Here is a 20246-nt window from a genome sequence, read left to right on the forward strand (position 1 = left end):
CTAAGAAAAAAAAAACTGCCTTTCTAGTGGTGTCAAGAAAGGGGAAAACATATGCTGAGCAAAGGTAAGCATACTTATGACTAAATTCTTTAGAAGCTGACTGGCGGACTGTTGTCCTAGCCTGCCCAGAACATCAAAGGCAGTCATTACATAAAGTGTCTGAAAAGCAGTCTCTCTCTTATCTTAATGAGGCTCAGACTTCAGCAAGATGACTTTTCAGATACCACCTGATGCAACAGTCCCCAAAACACGCTGTTGAATCCGAACGCAACGACAAAACTACTCATCCAAGTTTATACAAGAGCAGGCTCTTGGAGCTCTTAAAGGGATTTGATTCTTATAACAGAGCGAGTGAGGATGTCTGTCCTGTCTTGTTTAGGTGTTAATCATTTTTCTTACTCTCGGAGAGAGAGGTCTGAGCGCGCAACTCCAGCTCTGGTCATGTCGTGTCTACGTCTGGCTGTTCAAACTTGTCTGTGCACTTAGGTCACAGCCTGGAGCTTTCAATGAGGGTTTTATGCAGCAGTCTTAGCCGCAGCTTTACCTGGACAAGCTCCCAAAGCAGCCCTCCGCCTTCCATCAAAATTCATACCCTCTTCATTATGATTTAATGCTCCTCGCCAGATTCTCTAAATGAATCCTACACAAATAACATGGCCATTAGGTCATTTAATATCCTGAGTCTAAACGTGTGGGGCCCCTGGGATTCCACTCTTGTCTAGACATATGGAAGCACTCACACATGCACGCACTAGCTCGCGCACACATGTACACAGAATGCATGGGTCCCCCAGGAGCAGCAAAGGCAAAAGGACCTGGGGAGAAAAAAAAGAAGAAGAGAAGCGGCAGCAAAATAATCAGGCATGCCTTGGACACCACACATTTATCAAGGCAAACAGAGCATCCGCACATACCCCTAGGTTCTCGTACCGTTACCCGGACTCATCTCCCCTGGCAACATTTCCTTGGATACAGAGTGGGGACTTGAGCGGGGAGAAAACAAAGAGATTTGCTGACGGACATATTGTGTGAGGCTGGGGCCCCCAAACTTAGTCCCCCCATCCACACACATGCCTCACAAGTGTGACCTCTGAACCCTGGCAGGGCCCCAGCACACAGGGCCACGGCGCAGGTTGAAACTTAAGCTCCCGTGTTGCCGATCAGTTAGGATGCAGAAGACAACTGGCCAGGCTGCTCTTCCCAGACACATGCAAACGCTTTTCTAAAAAGTCTCATTTGCACTACAAAACACTTTTCTTATTTTTAGTATTTTCTATATTTATTTATATTCATGTAAATATGTATATATGAGAAAGAGAGCGTTTTAGGGCTTCCATCGAATATAAAAGAAAATATTGCAACATTCATTTAAATGTATTATTTTTACTAGGATAAATATTACACATTTAATTTAAATAAAATGGTTTGGTTTTTAATTATTATAATTAATTATGCATTTTAAATTGTAAAATCAAATTTAAATCTAAAATAAATATAAACCTAACAAAATACTGTAATATATTTATTTTAATATATACATTTTTACTAAATTATACATTTTAAATAAGGTCATTATAATATAATTAATATAATAAAATATAATATATATTTTTTGTATAGTATAGAATTTAATACAGTATAATTAATACACTTTAAATTGTAAGAATATAAAATATTTAGTAATATTTTAAATAGAAAAATAGGGCATTTTAAAGGCATTTTATGTCAAATAATTCATTTTAATTTCATACATTTTAATTAGTAGAAAATCTAAAATTTCATCAAAAATAAATATTAATCTAACATAAAATATTGTAATATATTTATTTGAACATTCATTTTTACTTAAATACTATGCTCTTTGTATAAAAAGGTAATTTAAACAGCATAATAATATAATATATATAATATAATACATTTTAGTATAGTATAGTATTTAATATAGTATAATAATTACATTTTATATGGTAAAAATATTTTATCTAAAGTAAATATTAATTTAACAAAATATTATAATATTTATTTTAACATTAATATTTTCTTAAATATTATGTGTTTTGTATAAATAAGGTCATTTTGAACAGCATAATATAAAAATATATTTTAGTGTAGTGTATTTGATATAGTATAATTAATTTTAATATTTTAAAAAGAGAAAAAGAACATATATATTTTTTTCTTTTTTTTGTAATGTGCTTATCTTTAAAAAATCTGATATTTTAACTGAAAATCATGAAAAAAATACAGATGAATAAAATGTTTTTTTTTTGTATAATGTATGCAAAAAGGGAACACTGAAGATTCACACTATTATTTAGATGCTTTCACTGAAACTGGCTTTTTGACACAGTGTCTCAATGGAGGAATGTGGAGTGATTTTCCCTGCTTTTCACACCTTCATAATAAGCTGTCTGATGCTTTGTTAACAGATGAACAGATTTAAGATGACACAGTGAGGAGAGGAGGGACAGACAAGCGGAGGAGTGACAGTCAGCTTGTCCTCTGCATGGCGCTACGTCAGGAGACGCGCTGTTTGGTGGTTGGTCTTCACGTCGACAGAACGCCGCGTGTCAGCTCAGCACCCGAGCAGGCGGAGGGGGGGAACAAAGGCTCAGTGAAGGAGGCTGGTAATGATCTGAGAGCCTGCACAATGTCTGCAGAAATTCCCCTTGATGCAGACAGCAGCCACCCAGAGCAGGCCCCTGAGAGCCGGGTTACAGCCAGTAATATGTCTCACACTCTCTCAGAGAGACAACCAGGCTGAGAAAGCGAGAGACAGGAGACTGGGAAGGAAGAGCCTCTTTCAGACAGATCCAATTGCAAGTGTAACCATCACAAGGGTGCTTACTTATGTAGAACAGATGACATAAACCCTTTCAGAAAGCTTTTAACAGATTGGCAGGGAAGAAATGAATAAATACACAAAATCAGATCATTGGCCAGTCTGCTACAGCACATCCACTGAGGAGGGCAGTGTGTCTGCTCTCTGGAAGCTCCTAAGTGCAGAGGGAAGTATAAGGCTCAATACTGACATGACCTCATTAGACAACAGCTAGTGGACTAACGGTAATTAAAAGGAGAATGCAGAACGTATTGGGTTGCCACTCATTACCTCGCTGGGAGTACATTTAACTAACAAACATTAGTGCACGCTCTTGGCACATCTAACAGTGCAAACAATATAGCAAGAAAGGATGCATGTGGAGTGCTTTTTTTGCTGATAGGATGTACAGTGTGGTTTGAGAACAGAAAAATATCTATTTTTTATTTAAGCTAGTAGGACGGCGTTTTAGTGTTATGTTACAAAATAAAAAAATCAATTACGAGAATAAAGTTGAAATTATGAGAATAAAGTCAAAATGTGTTGAGAATGAAGTCAAAATTTCAAGAATAAAGTCAAAATGTTTCGAGAATAGTCTAAATGTTTCAAGAAAAGTCAAAATTTCAAGAATAAAGTTGAAATGTTTCGAGAATAAAGTCATTGGTTTGAGAATTAAGTCAAAATTTCAAGAATACAGTTGAAATGTTTAGAGAATAAAGTCAAAATGTTTTGAGAATAAAGTCAAAATGTTTTAAGAATGAAGCCAAAATTTCAAGAATAAAGTAGAAATTACGAGAATAAAGTCAAAATGTCAAGAATAAAGTAGAAATTACAAGAATTAAGTCAAAATGTTTTGAGAATTACGTTGAAATGTTTTGAGAATATAGTCAAAGAGTTTCGAGAATAAAGTCAAAATTATGAGAAGTACAGCAATTAAAGTTATAATATTTTGAGAGTATAGCTTGCAAATGGACTGGATTGGGAGCACCAGGAGAAGTTGCCAGGCCACCAGAATTTATTTGAATATATGTAGGGTTATTAGCAGAAATCATATCATGTGTTATACTTGCAGGGACAGTATACTTAGAAATAATATTTCTCTGCTTCGATTGCATTTATTAGGCATATTTGTAGTGCACCAGCCACCCAATTATAGCAATAAGCTTTGTGCTTTTGGTACTTTTAATATAACATCTCAGCTTTCAAAATCTGTCCGTTTTATAGCAAAATACAAACAATGTGTCTTGCAATAATGTCTTTTTTGCGCTCTTAGTATAGCGGGACATGGTCGCTGTATTTATGTCAGTCAATCAATCAATCAATCAAATTCCACCACCTGCTCCGCAAAAATAATATTTAACATCTTCCATTTATTATTTGTAGCGTGTCAGCCACCCAATAATCGCAATAATTTTGTGCTTTATTGCTTTTATTATAACACAGCTCTGCTTTCAAATTCTCAGTTTTATCATAAAACACAAATTATAATTGTGTTTTTCCTCTTTATTTCAAGTTAACAGCACAATATATACATGAAATAACATCAGAAGGAATAAAAAAAACAATACAGTATAGCCTAATTTAATGAAACAATGTTGACATCTGCGGCTGTATAAGACATCCACCTAAAAGTAAAATGCTGGTTTATTTGGTAAATCATATCTGCAATTTTCAAATTAAATTAGCAAACTGGAACATATCTATTGAGCAATGAAAGCTGCAAATCTGCAGTTCACTTGAAGCACAAGATGTTCTTCCTGGAAAACATGGATCATCAGGTTTTACACAAACTATTCTTTTAAACTGTGCTTCTCCAAGTGGTGACACTTTAAAGTCTTAAGCAAATATGAGGAGACAAATTGTAGCCTAATTCTCCTAAGTAGTGGTGGATGAACTAAACTGAGTTTAAATAAGTTCATTAAAGCAGCAGGGATAGGCCCTAAAGACCAGAAGGACCTGACTGAATAGATGTTTAGTCCTTTTTGTTGAGTTAGTAATCCAAAGTCCTGTCTCTAAGCCCCCTCTCTGCTCCCTAAAGGCTAGCACCCTCACTTCGACCCCCTATTCACACACGCACACAACCAACCCAACCCCCCTCACAAAAGCAATATCTTCCCTTTCTGCTCCCGTTCTATTTCTCACTTTGGCACGGACATCTCCGGTGTGATATTTTTGCCTAAATATGATTAAAAACAGCAGAGAATGAAGGCATTTGTAGTAATGAGAGTGCGTAAGCTGCGGTTTGTGGTCGCAGGAGTAATTAAACTCCCACACGGCATCTTGAGGGGCTGAGGAGGTGCGCTCTCCTGAGGCTGCCGCCCATTTTCTGTGGGCTGCTGGGAGCCGAGCCGCACAGTGCTGCGTGGGGCCTGAGGGACGCTAACAGATGAATCCCTGTCATTAAAAAGGATCACCCGCCTCACGGGAATCGGCTCTTTGCACTGAAAACATATCTCTTAAGGAGGAAAGGGCTATCGCAATCTCTAACCCAAACGCAAACATACACACACAAATGCACCCGATTGCCCTGTGCCGTATTTATGCGCTCTGGTTTGTCATCTATTTTCAGGCTTTTGTTCCCTGTCCTCAAATAAAATCTAGGTTTACATTGGTTGGGACACAGCTTCCTTAGTTCAGCAATACCCAACTATGGGTACACATATCCCTAGGGGTCTATAAAAGAATTGTTCACCCAAAACTGAAACTAGTCATCATTTACTTTGCTCTAAACCTGTATGCATTTTTTCCTTCTGTGCACAAATATTTATTAGGTCCATGCAGTCCAGTGTTGTGGACCCCATTGACTTTCAATGTTTGGAAGACTGACAGGTTTAACATTCTTCGAAATATCTTTTTTTTTTTTTAAATGCATACAAGTTTAGAATGAAATGAGGGCCTGACACCCTTCTTTTTGGATAAATTTAACCTTTTAACCATTTAAAGAAAATGCTTACAAATTATTATTATTCTATTATTAATTGATGTTTATGCTTATTAATAATAAATCTTTCAATTCTATTAAGCTTATAAGGCTTTACGATTTCCGAAATCGCAGAATCCAGTAATAAAAATGGAATTTACTTTATAACGCGGAATGTCACAGAATTTGACAAATTTTTAGTAAATAAATCAAAAGTAGGTCAGTACACTAAAATAAAAATGTGATACTGACTAGTGTCTATGAATATTAAGCTACAAAAAGTTTATTTAAATATGAATCCTGATGTTCTGTTCTATTAAAGGTTTTTACAGCAACCTGTCAAAATAAAAGTTTGGTTTAACTTGAAGAAACTGTGACAGAAATATACTTAATGTATGATAATACTACTACTACTACTAATAAAATGATTATTAAAACGTTATTCTTTAAGTAATATTAGAAAAATTGTTTTATTTAGTTCATTTACCAGAAAAATCTAATTACCCAACATAATTCAAAAACAAATGTATCACAAAATAATAATAATTATATATATATATTGCTTTTATGATTACAATTAACAGACATGATTTTTGAAATATATTTTTAAATGTAACTATTAAAACTTAAAATAAAAAATAAAAATAAAGCGGAATTTAGAGAGAAAATAAAACAAATCACATACTAAATAGCAATACATAATACAAATATTTTAATCAAATTTACACATGACTACTACTACTAAATATTGTAATATCAATATAAACAACTCTAATAATACTGATAATAGGATTATTGATAACAACAAAACCAGTAACACCAAATTAATTGCAGTTATACAAAAAAAACTTGCTCTATATTCTCCAGAGAAGCGTTTCTCATATCAAAGTTATTTTACACTGCTGTCTTTCTCTATATGGAAATGAACATGTGGTAGGTCATATGCATCATGCCCTTTCCAGCTGTCTATCTATACATAGATGAAACGTCCATCTGATTCGTATTCAGGCAGCAGCTGTGCATCTAATAATTAAGAACGATCAATGCGACGTAGATTGCGTTAACATTTAAACAATAACCTTTCCCGCCAAACGCCACCATGTTAACCGAACACAAGCCGATCGGGACAGATTGGTGTCGCGGCGCGTATTTAGAGCATACTGAGGTGCAGAGATAAAAGAATGTGCTGTTCTCCGTGGCTTTTCAGCGAGCGGGATAAAGCCCTCTTTAAAGGGGATTTGGCCTATCAGGAACGTCTATATCTGGAAGCTGATACAGCCACAGAGATTGTAGATCATTTTTCATGTACAAATCTGCTTTGGCTCAGACAAGCAGGCAGGCAGGAGAACAGCAGAGGGCAGGGCGATCGCGAAACGCTGCATCCAGGAGGAGGGGAGGGCGACGGGGGCACTGTCCACCACCATCACCCCTCCCCACATCCACGGCTCCGCCTTGGGCCTTCCTTCCCAGTTGCTCGGCCAGCTGAGCAATCAGGTCAGTCGGCTTTTCCTGCGTCCCCCCTGGTCAATTGTTCCCTCTCCACGCCTCGTGTGCGGCCCGCAGCTGTGGCGAAATGATGTCATATCTGATCCTAAGGCAGGCAGTGTCTCGGCGTAAACATGGAGCGGGGGAGGACCGGAGACAATGAGCCGGGTGAAGTTATGCCAATATTTCTGATGATCTCTGCACTTCTGACAGGAAACCAAAAAAGGCTTTCCAAACCCACGTTTCCATGTTTGCCATTCGTTTCCGGATTCAGCATCAGGTGGGCTCAGCACTTCGGAATAAATATGGAAAAAAAACATCTTTTTATTTTTGTATTTATATCTCTCTTTTTTTTTTCTAAGGGAATAGTGTGATATTATTGCCACAATCAATACACTCTCTCAGAGGACTGGTTATTGGGTTGGTGCGTATATCTGCTGCAGTGGGGCCATTGTGAAGCCATTATTTTCACTAAATCATTTCTCTAGGAGATAATCCAGGCATTAGCAATGCTTGGGAGCATTTAAACAAGCAGCAACCCGGCCATTTGTAGTCTGTCTCTCGGCGAACAACTAAGCGCATACAGAGACAATATTGTTGTAATGCAATATCCACAAACTCTCAGCCAGCGCATTCAGGAAAGCCACACTCCAATAACGCCAGTATAACAGAGCGGAAAATGTAAGTCAGCTCCATCCACTTGTGGGGTGATTATGATGCCACCGGCTCTAAACAAATCAATCGCTGCTTCAGAACATGAGAGGTTTCCTAAAGCCCGCGGAAAACAGTTTGAACATGTTACAGTGGATGTGGATTGAGAGTCCAACAAGAAAGAGAAATTCAAATCCAGCAGCTTGCCTTTGGGAGGAAAGGCGCAGGCCGCTGGGCTTGTTATGGATATTGTTTGGAGGTCCTCAAAGGAAAACGGGCGTTGTGAATGAAGCGGAGCTGCTTTTCTGACGCAGGAGTAGCGAGCGTATAAACAAGCAAGTGATTTGATTAGGTGCGTAATCGAGTGAGTACAAGAGGCCGCACTGGTCCTACTCACACCAACACTTAACCGGCACGCTGACAAGCTTCCTGTGCTCCTAATGAGAGGCTTTTGAATGGAGCGTGTACTTCAAATACACACATATATGCACCGCTGGGAGTCTTTCTTTTGTCTGATTCTTGTTCCCAGGTTTTCAGGTGGACAATATGCACGATATATAATGAAATTATTACTGATACCAATAGTGAAATTGCAGTGGGAGAGAACATTCGCTTTCAACATTTTCAAAAATGTGCCTCAAGATCAATGATTTTATTTAATTGAGCAATTTATGATGCTTGATGTATGTTTTTATTGAGTCCAGTAATGATTTAATCAAATAATGAATTTATTTTATAAGTTGTGCAATGAAACGCTTCTAATTTGTCAGCTAAATATAAAAAGCAGAAGCTGCTTCAAACTGCCTGTGCGTTGGAAAATCTTTCATTGATTGTAAGCTTGAGCATAACTAGTCTATTTTGGGAAATTATTATAAATAATACTTAAGGAAAATTATGAATACATTTTAAAGAGCTATATAAATAAAATAAAATAAAATCTGGCCACAATAAGCTGATGATTATTATTTTAATAAAATAAAATATAAAATATAAAATAAAAAGTGTCCACAAAAAGATGTTGATTATTTAAATAAAAGTAAATAAAATTAAAGCTGTCCACAACAATCTGTTATTCTAATTTAAAATAAATTATTAGCTGTTAATTATTATTTAAATAAAATAAAAATAAAATATCAAATAAAAATAAAAATGGTCCAAAACAAACTGTTGATTGTTATATAAATATAAAATAAAATAAAAACTGGCCACAACAAGCTGTTATTATAAATAAAATAAAATAAATTAAAAACTGGCCACAAGATGTTGATTATTATTTAAAAAAAAAAAAAAAAAAAAAAAAAAAAAAAATGGTCCAAAACAAGCTGTTGATTATTATTTAAAAATAAAATAAAAAATAAAAAAGCTGCTGATTTAAAATAAAATAAAATAAAATAAAATCTGGCCACAACAAGCTGTTGATTATTATTTTAATAAAAAAAAAAAATCTAATTTGCCAGAACAAGCTGCTGATTTAAAATAAAATAAAGTAAAATAAAGTAAAATAAAATAAAATAAAATAAAATAAAAATCTGGCCACAAGCTTATTGTTGATTATTATTTAAATAAAATTAAAATAAAATATAAAATAAAAATAAAATAAAAACTGTCCACAACAAGCTCTTGATTTTTATTTAAATAAAATAAAAATAACATATAAAATACAAAAATAAAAAGCTCACAACAAGCTCTTATTATAATTTAAAATAAAAAAAAAATGTAATAAAAAAAGGTTATCAGTATTGGGAGCAGTGGAGCAACTCCCAAAAAACAAATTCCAGTAGCATCTCTAGGGATGGGTATTGTTAAGGTTTTAACGATATTACTACTTCTATCGATACCACTTATCGATTCGGTACTTTAACGGTACTCTTATCGGTACTTTTTGTTGTGTTTTTAATTAAAAAACTGAAACAGAAGAAACAGAAGAAACAGAGAACAGAAATAACACTTTATTTTTTAAATGTAAAATAATTATCTATAGCTTAGTAAACACCAATGAGCAAATATCTGTTACACAAACAAAACCAATGATTGTAAAACAAATAAATAAACACAATTTTCTTGTAAATGAATATACAATGATTTAACTACAAATAAATTATTAGGTAAGCTCTGCTCTATAATTTCTTAGCATAGTTTATTATTATTTATCTATTTGTAAAAGCAGTAACGTTACTATAAAGGCATTTTAATGTTTAATATTTATTTAGGCTACTGCATAAAAAAATATTCTAAATATTTAGCCTATATGTAGGCTATATGTATCTGAATGTGTGTTTATTAAATTATTAACATTATAATACTGATTTAGAGAGACCTTATGTGATGTTTATGTCGTTATTTTAACATAGCATGCATACCTGAGGAGACGGATGATGAAGTAGAAGCTAGGCAGTCGAAAACTTTGCATTTCTGCACATAATGCACTTTGGCTAGATGTTTTGATAAATTGCTTGTGTTTCCGCCTTTACAAGCAAAAATCTTTTGCATTGTCCGTGTTCACACGGGTGAAGTGTAACCATACTTTGGATCGTTCGGCGCTCTCCGCCATCGTCACTCCATAAGCGCGCGCTCTCTCGTGTTGTGTGCGCGCGAGCTCTGTGTACTGCGGAACAGACTATATTTCGTGCGTGAGATAGCAAATAACGGCAGTGCAGGCGAATAACGAATATTATCGCAAATTACAAAAGGCTGGTCAGGTAAAACATGCTAGGTAATGTTTATTTAGCAATAATAAATAGGACATTTATTTTTTAAATTTCTCCAGTACCGACAGCAGAACCGTTAACGTCAGAGCTTATCGATACTTCGGTCTTTTATAATTTGGCACCAGGACCGATAAAGTACCGGGTTTCGGTACCCATCCCTAACCATCTCAACCCAAGAAGCCTTCTTATTTTCCTATAAAATGCAAGGATTACCATAGCAGACTCCATGGTGCGTGAAAGCCTTCTTTGTGATGTTAAATGACACAGAATGCTGTTAAATTAATCATGTCTTGGTTCCTCAAATTAATTGAAAGTTGTTTTAGAGGAAAGCATGTTAATCATTGAACTCCATTCCTTTTACAGCACACTATTCAATATTTATCTGATTCCTAAAACAAACAGAGACAAGCATCTAATGTAACACACCTTGTCAGAGCAAACACGTTGGTAGGAAGGAGTCCACAATAAAGACATTATACTGTAAGTATGATCTACTTCTGCACCTGCTCTAAGCTCTACACACCCCTTTCATAAACAAGAGCTTCTCTTTTAGCACTTTACCTTGGAGCGCTATTGTGCGGCACGGTTTTGAACAAACCTTTCAATGATATCTGCCATCTTTCCATCCGTGTTGAAATCCAATCACCCGGAAATCACTGAAGAGGCAAATAAAGGTGAAATGATATGATAAACGCAAGAAAAGGCTTTCTAAATTGGCAAATGTTCTATAATTTAGATGTGCACACAAGTTCAATTTGTCCAAGAAATTCAACAGGATCTCCAAACAATCTCCTCTGCAAATAGACGGAGGAAATAAGCTTCACTTGCCGGGCTTCTCCAGCTCGATATAGGCCGCAGAGGGCACACAGTAACCAGCGTGTTTCACCTCATTTCTCCAGGGCCCAAGGAAACACAGCTAATGATGTAATGAAGTAAACAGCGATTTACATCTGTAGAGCCTGTGCCTACACGAGATGCCCAGGCAGAAGCGAATGAGATCATGTCTCGGCCTGCTCCAAGGACATGAATATTTACAGTTCAGACAGGAACAGGGCTGTAAATCACGTAAAGAGCCCGAGGTAAAATACAGACCCATTACATGTCTTACTGTCCAAGGGTCAGTTAACAAAGTCCTTATTCGTGACATTTATAGGTCACCGTGAGGATCGGTGTTGGGACGGAACTAACTAAAGGTAGCGACACTACTAGCTAAATTTTTCAGTAGCCTGGCTGTGTTCAAAACAGTAGTTTTTCCAGTATCATGCTACTTTTTCCAACAACTAGCGGTGTAGCGTGACAAAATGAGCGAGATGAAGCAATTTCATTTTAGTGAATAATTTATTCGTCATTTCCATCATTCATTTTCTAGTTTTATTTGGTTAAGTGTAAATTTATGCTACCAGTCAAAAGTTATTGAACAGTAAGATTTTTAATGTTTTTTTTTAAATAAGTGCCTGCGTTTTTTTTTTATTCAAAGCACAGCAAAAACTGTTACATTTAGAAATATTTTTACTATTTAAAATAACTATATGAAATTTTCTATTTTAATGTAAATTTTCCATTTTAATGTATTTTGTAAATGTAATTTATTTCTGTGATTTCAAAGCTGAATTTTTAGAATCAGTACTCCAGTCACATGATCCTTCAGAAATCATTCTACCATTCTGATCTGTTGCTCAAAAAACATTTATTATCATTATGTTGAAAACAGCTGAGTAGATTTATTTTCAGGTTACTTTGGTGAACAGAAAGTTCAGAAGAACTAGAGAATAGAAGTCTTTTGTAACATTATAAATGTCTTTATCATCATCTGGCTAAATCAAAGTATTAATTTCTATAATTTCTTTCCAAAAAAAAAAAAATTATATATATATGATCACAGAAATAAACTACATTTTAAATCTATTCAAATAGAAAACAGTTATTTTAAATTGTAAAAGTATTTCACATTTGTACTGTTTTTGCTGTACTTTGGATCAAATAAATGCAGGCTTGGTGAGCAGAAGAGACTTCTTTAAAAAAACATTTAAAATAGTAGTGCTTCTATTCAAGTTGTCATACTATTTGAAATTAAACAACTCCCTTAAATAGCTTCAAATGTAGCTATTTACTTCAAAAAGCATGACTTAGATGTAGTTATGAAACTAAGTTACAGTTTCAAAGCAGCTTCCTCCACACAGATTTTCTATATATGATTCATCTCAAATCATGAATTATATCAAATGAGATCAGTCAGCTGTGTCTGTATCCAGAAAACTCAACCTCCCCTGATCTGCTTTTGCCCTCTAATGTTATTTGTCTCAGCTCTCTTCAATCCCCTTTGGAGGGTCGATTCCAGTGCTCATCTGTCTGCACAAGCAAGGTTAAAAGTACACGAGGTGTCGTGGCAGGAGTTCGCTACGGCCAACCATTGAGCCCGAAAATCAAGTATGTTATTTATGAACCATTCAACCATTGATTATACTCACCTAGGCACAGGGTGAAGCATGCAAGCTGCCCGTAACACTGGTGGCCCTACCGGGAATTCATTTGTTGCTTAAATTGCTACAGTAGACTTTATTATACCATTACCACGGCCATACCACTGTCACATCATCAACTTTGCCAAAAGGTTAAGGAAACAGAAGCTGCACACACTGATAGTACATTTTGTTTGTGTTATACTACTTGTGCAATGCAGGTAATGGTAGACGCACACCAAAAAAAAAAATATTACAATCTGACATACTTTACTCAGACTCAAAACCAACTCTTTAAAATGACAAATTATTTTGTCTATACTAATGGACATATAGACAATTTCAAAGCTCTTCTCCATCACTTTACCATATGAAGGATTAATACTGTTACAATCAATAGAAAATGAAAACAAAATTAAGCTTACCACCTGCTTTCTGTGAGTAGTAATGGCACAATTGTGCAACATTAAATAGATTAAGTGAACAATGAACAAATCTAAATCCTATTCTTAATCGTTATTTGTCTAATTTTAGAGTTAAAATGTCATGCAATATTGATTCTCAAGTAAATGTATCTTATTTTAAAGGGACAGCACTCACAATCATTAAGCCTCATGTTATTCCAAATCTATGTGGCTTTTTTTCTTCTGCTTAACATAAAACAAGATATCCTGAGGAATGTTTGGGGTCCAAACAAAATTGCACCCAATTGAGTTCATTCATTCAATGTCCAGACAAAAATAAAGTCTGACAAAACTAGATTGTGAACGGTTAGTGAATAAAACAGAGGCGAAATACTGCACACTGCCTAAATGAATTTATTCCACCAGTTTTCATATTGGTTCACTAACAATACATATCAGAAGAACAGCATAAACTGTTCAGATGTTTTTTTTTTCTGATGTTCTGATCACACTGCAAGCCTTCCGATCTTTCCTTAGATCAGAGATTTTTTGTATTGCTGTTCACATTTTTGTTTTAAATATGGCCAATATCATGGTTCTGAAATTACCTACGTGCGCAAAAGAACAATATAAACAGGGTTGCCAGGTTTTCAACAAAAAATCTGCCCAACTGCTTCTCAAAACTAGTCCGAAACTAACTAGCCCAATTGCTTGGGGGAGGGGGGGGGGTACATATATTTTTAGTGGAGTCGCTTTAACCCACGTAATTGAAAAACAACCCGTGGCGACAGTGAAAAAGTAGACCAATTGCATATGAAAACTGTGGACTTGGCAACACTCACAATCAATATGTATGACATAAAGAAAGTGATTATGCGTTTATTTATCGTGTGATCTGTCCCAGAAGGCAGCGAAATTATGAGCAGACAATAAGAAAAATAAAGACTAGGATGTGACAGAAGAGAGCAGAGTTTTGATACTTATGCTATAAGCCCTCATTTTGCTTGTTTATAGAGTTGTCATTGTAATACTAATGAGTTCTGACATGTCACTGTACTTCCACTGACTACGTTTTACAACTGTCTTGATAACTTTGGGCATGTAAAATCTTTGAAGTGACTTCCATAAGTGCAGAATTGTAATGAATGTCAATCTAGAGTGATGTAAAAGTGAATTTATGGACGATTTATGACTGTTCAAAATGCATTGCAAAACATTTGATCTGTATTGGATTTAGTACCACATATGGTAGTGGCTCAAATCGGAAAAACAGATCTCATGCGAGTAAAAAAAAAAAAAGTGGTTTCTAAAAGATAGAAAAAATAATGTAATTTATTTAGGATGTTAGTTTTGTTTACTTATGCCACTCATGGGCAGACCAAATTGAGTTTAAAGCCCTGCTTGTGTTCTTTCTGAGCTTTTAGCTACTGTAGTGCAAGAAGCAGTCAAATTAATCAGTGAAATCATGAATCCATGTCAAACATGTGACTTAGTATGAAATCATTCTGATTATATCAAAATAGCCAAAATAATCCTAACCACATAGTCCAACTACATGACCTTTTGAATCATTACTAAACAAACATCCTGATGGGCAGCCTGCTAGCTCTCTGGATCTGCCTGCCATGCATTCACACAGATTTGTGGGTTTGCGGTATGATGCGGAAATTTATTCCTGCACAAATGTCAAAAGACTGCCACGTTTCAACATTAGATCAAAATCAAAACATGATTAACTTATTACGACTGGATGTTTTCCTGGCTGCAGCAAATCTCAAGGACTTCATAAAGATTTCTTTGATGCTCTCGGTCAAATGGCCAGTGTTCGGTGCGCAGTCTCAGCTTTGCTTCTGACATTCGAGGGTTGGAGCTATTTTAAGGAGACCCCAGTGCCTCTGGCAGGTCCACCACACGCCACTGTACAGCAGCTTCCATAGAGCTGAAGAATGGCTCCATTATTCCCCCACAAACACATATACTTTCACAGAGATCCACCCACTTCTGACCTGATCTCGCTGAAACCCACCGCTATCGGAAATTCCCCCGTTTTGTGAAGGTGGGAACAAAACAGAACAGAATGAATCACTGAATAACCAGAGTGGAGGTTGAAAATAGACCTTTTTAAGAACGCTTTTATGAGTTTAATCATTTATCTTAAAAATGTTACCTTGTGAAAGGCTTTTATAATGCATGCAGCAATTAATTAGCCTTGGAAATATTCAATTATTTTATATAGACTGATTTTTTCCCTTTGGTGAAGATTGTGTCCATTTACAAAACTAAATGATTCATAATCCTTCAGTTCAACAAAATAATTGCCTGTCACATGCCAGAGCAGATGGTACGTTTTCATACAATCTTTTTGTAAATAAGACATATAAAGTGCCTTTATCAGGAAGGATGTTAATTATCTACTTGAACAAATGTATGTATACATCATATAAAAGTTTGGAGTCAGTAAGATTTGTTTTCTGTTGAAAGAAATCAGCAAGGTTGTATTAAATTGATCAAAAGTGACAGAAGAAGTAGTAATAAGAATTGTTTTGTAAGATAATGATCTTATAAGAAGCTGTTAAAAGTTCAGCTTTGCTATCACACGAATGAACAACACTTTACTTTTTTTTTTAAATGTAACAATATTTAACAATATTACCGTTTTTACTGTATTTTTGATCAGCCTTATTTCAAAAATAATCAAAAGCAATCTTACTGATCCAACGACAATACATTTTATCTACGATAAATAAAAATGAGTCTCTAAAATCTAATAGTTGGCTAAAATCTAATAGTTGGTAAATATCTGATTACCATATGGTGGCTTTGTAAAATCCTCTACAAAGCAAAACCCGTCCACAAATATATAGCCTGCCCTGTGTGTTTATGCGAGTGTGTGTTTGTGTACATGTGTGTGAGCATCAGGAAATACCAGGCCAAGCATTCCAGCTCGTCAGCACCTCTGGCCCTCATGTGACTGGAGATACACAGCCCAGATTGTGTGTGCAAGTTTGCTCAAGAAGCATGATAAGAAAATTTAGTAAAAGTGAGGGAGCGGGAGGGGTAAAGGAAGGATAATCTGATATGCATGACTTGTGGTTTCTCCTAGCGCCTCTCTTTTCTTTGCCCTGGCAGAAATGGCAGTTTGCATCCATAATTTACAGGCTTCTCCTCTGCCTCTTCTCCTGGCAATCTGGCCTTTGTGGCTCCGCCTCTATTGAAAACTCATTAGCATAATGTAGATGCTACTAAAAAAACACACATTTTCACCTTCGAGCTGTTCACTGTCTCATCAGTACACAAGACCAGGCATAAAGCGGTGAACGTTTTACAGGCTCTGGATGAAACGCTTTACACCACATGTGCTGTTTAGACGAATGTCTCCGCTGCCTGCTAAAACAGATTTTTTTTTAAAGAATCTCACATCTCAGTAATTGTGCCTGCCTTTAATAATCACATAAAAAACTGACACTGACGTTGTAACGGGGAACAACAAAGCAGCAAGTGATTTGAGAGGCCCCGCTGCTAATTATGACTCATGTTATACAGAGTGTTCTGTTGATGCTCAAAAACACTAAATAAATTCGTCGTTTGACTGTGCTCAAGAAATATGAGCGTCTGACACGATAGTGTGCGTGCTTTCCCATTTTTAGCACCAATTACGCCATTCGAGTTAATTCGGGAAAGTTGTTTTGAAGATAACACCATGCGAGCGGCACATGTGTGCAAATCTGCGATTAGGTGAACAATCATTAGCAGAAATGAGCAGTGAAGGATCATCAGTCAAAGCGCTTACCAGAGGATGCAGTAGATTTCTTTGTTCAGTGTTTGGCAAATTCACTCACATATCCTCATCAATCATAGAAGTGATCTGGAATTAAAAAAAAACACATTATATTAATCCTTTGCCAAAGTAAATGGTGTGCGTGGTTACATATGTTCTTCTCAGAATTCATAATCCCCCGTTCTGGACATTCCCAGCTTGATAATGTCACACTGCTAAATAAAGGAAGCACACGCTTAGACTTATTCTGCACATGGGATCATGTACCATCACGATCTGTGGCATTTAGCAGCTAGTATAAGACACAATCTAACCGTTACAGCGTCAATAAAGAACAGCAACTGCAATATTCTTAAGAAACAACAACCAAACCATCACAAGATATCAAACTAAATGCTATATTCAGTTTTGTAATGTAAGAAAATAGATTAGTAATTTGCATTTTTTAAATTTTTGGTCCATTTAATGCAGATTTTTTTAGTTGTAACAGCAAAATAATTCACTGCCTTTTATGTCGACTGTTTTTAGCAACTGTAATAATGCTAAAAGGTCAATAAAAACTGCCACTGATAGCATCAGATGTAGAAACAACATTCATTTTAAGCAGCTAAAACACTAAAACAATAAAAGATCATGTTAAATGACCTGTTTATAACTTAATATTCATGAGTAGTGAGTATTCATGAGTATTCATGAGTTGCCATTCTATGATGTTACAACCAGCACAACGAATAAAAAGCAACAATAAAATAAAAACATTTATTTTAGTGCCTGGGTAATATACTGGTTCTAACACTAAACTGTTTTGAATCATGCAAACTGCACACTTTTTTTTTTTTTGAACGGTATACTGGTACAAGTGTTTAAGCATCATACACAGCGTCGGTAACTGAGAGGAGATCCCTGATGACTGCATACACTTCTGATTAAAAACTTTTAGGATTATTAATAGCACACAACTAATTCTTTTACAGGGCTGATAAACAAACTGTAAACAGTCGTTAACAGAAGCCAGAGACGCTGAAGATGAATGCTCGAAATATAAAAAGAAAATTCTAAATGCTGAATTGGGAGTGAGGGGTTTATATAAATGTATCTCTGAGGGGAACAGACTGTATTCAGAAAAGTTTATATGGTATTTTCTTTTCATCTTACCCTCCGTATAATGCACATTATGTAGTATTTAAAAGCACTGCACTGTATAGATGCTGTTCCATAAGCGCCACCTGCTGTCAGAGAGTGAAACTGAACTCTCATTCAGTCCGTCTGCTGTTTTGTTTCATATAGATATGTTTTATGTAGCATAATCAACCTAATCTCATAACGAAAATTTACCTGTGGAAACTTTTTCTCAAGATGTGAAATACGTACCGCCACGTACATTTCATGACATATTCGATGCGAAATGTACACGGAGTGGCGCTAAAGAGTGTTCAGTCTTTTTCTAGGAACAGACGAACATACATATGGTACGTTTTATGTAACGCTGGTTCTGTACGCGTCACTACAATTCTGACTTGAAATGTCCATTGAGTGGCGCTATAAGTCTAATGCTATGTGACATTTTAAAATAACATACCATCTGCACTACACCTAAACCTACCCGATAGCATGTACAAAAGCGAATGTGACGTAAAAACGTGCCATTTTAGCTTGTTTTTTCCGAGTCATGTTTTTAATGGGATTCGTATAAAAGTCCAATTTCGTGCCGGCTGAGCTACTAAACAAGCTTGTTACTTCCAGAAAGCAAAAACATACGGAGCTGTAATCATAACTGTGTACAAAAACTATTAGAATTGCTTGCTATTTTACCTCCTCTAGTGTTCATTTCTGTTGGAAACTGCAGTGATATGTACTTATTGCTACGTATTTTGCAGCTTGCGAAAAGGTTTCCACAGGTACGTTTTCATCATGAGATCAGGTACAACATCACAATATCACAAAGGGAAGGCTTTCAATTTTGAAATGATACAATCCAAATATAACAAAAGCTGTAATTTCACGAGTTCACACTTGCATATAATTAGCTGGAGTATTGTAATGTGTATTTGGCGGGCTGTCCAGGGAAGGGCTCCCCCCCTCTGTATTTAACCTGTTAGTGTTAGTTAACTTGATTGTGCTCCTGTTCGTGTTTAATTAGGCTAAATATCTGACACACTCCTTCCGAACTGTTAATAAAACATTATTTAACAACATGAACCATCTTGCAAGTTTCAAAGTCGTTTTACAACTTTTAATTTACACCATTAAATATTCTAGAAAAAACAGGTATGTAATTTGCAGACAAACCCTGGAAGCTTTTTTAGCACTAATGTAGCAATAACGCAAAACCTAAACTGTACAGTCAACATTCTTAACTCCAGCTCAATTATAACCAACAAGGAAAATCACCCACTGTGATTATTAATGGACACATCCTCGACTCAAAACGTCAGGGTTCAAAGAAAATCCAGGATTCCCCACTGGCACTTACGACACATGTGCGCTCTTCTCGTAAATACCATAATTCTGACATGACTTGAAGGCAGCAATAATCTGTTCATTTAAAACTTTCTGTCTTTCTTTATCTTTCTCATCAGCTTCTACAGCTCCACCATCCGTATCCTGTCATGCAACTGTCATTGAGCCTGAATAAATGGGCTTATAATCCAAAGGGAAAAAAGTGACAATCTGTCTGATTCTCAGCCCTCTGCATGCGACTGGAGCGCAGGGTCTATTAGGTGTGTTTATTGCTTGGATTCCTGCTATCAACCCCTACGGACCCCATAGCTGTAATTTCATATGAATTTTGGAAAAGCAAAACTACTGATATCCTAATGGGATCATGCTTTGACTATTAATGGTCTCGTTTATTCCTGACTGTATTTCTAATACCCACATACCACTTTTGATATTCTAGCAGAATATTGTAATTGTGTCAGGTCACAGTGACTACGGATTCCAGAATGATTATGATAATAAAAATAATAATAACAACTTCCACACAGCATGCTATTAAATTACACTCAAATCTGGTTGGC

At 35.8% G+C, this 20246-nt stretch overlaps 1 protein-coding gene across 1 annotated transcript in view; it reads right to left on the reverse strand.

Annotated features, from left to right (window-relative positions):
- Positions 1 to 17316, reverse strand: part of zmiz1a (zinc finger, MIZ-type containing 1a) — a 77598-nt gene extending 60282 nt beyond the window's left edge. Inside the window, exon 1 of the mRNA XM_073834624.1 lies at positions 17239 to 17316. The gene's annotated coding sequence lies outside the window, so the exon portion shown is untranslated. The remainder of the gene's footprint in view (positions 1 to 17238) is intronic.
- Positions 17317 to 20246: the final 2930 nt, after the last annotated feature.

The sequence above is a fragment of the Garra rufa genome, chromosome 2, assembly GCF_049309525.1.
Source record: "Garra rufa chromosome 2, GarRuf1.0, whole genome shotgun sequence".
In the NCBI taxonomy this organism is placed as follows: Eukaryota; Metazoa; Chordata; class Actinopteri; order Cypriniformes; family Cyprinidae; genus Garra; species Garra rufa.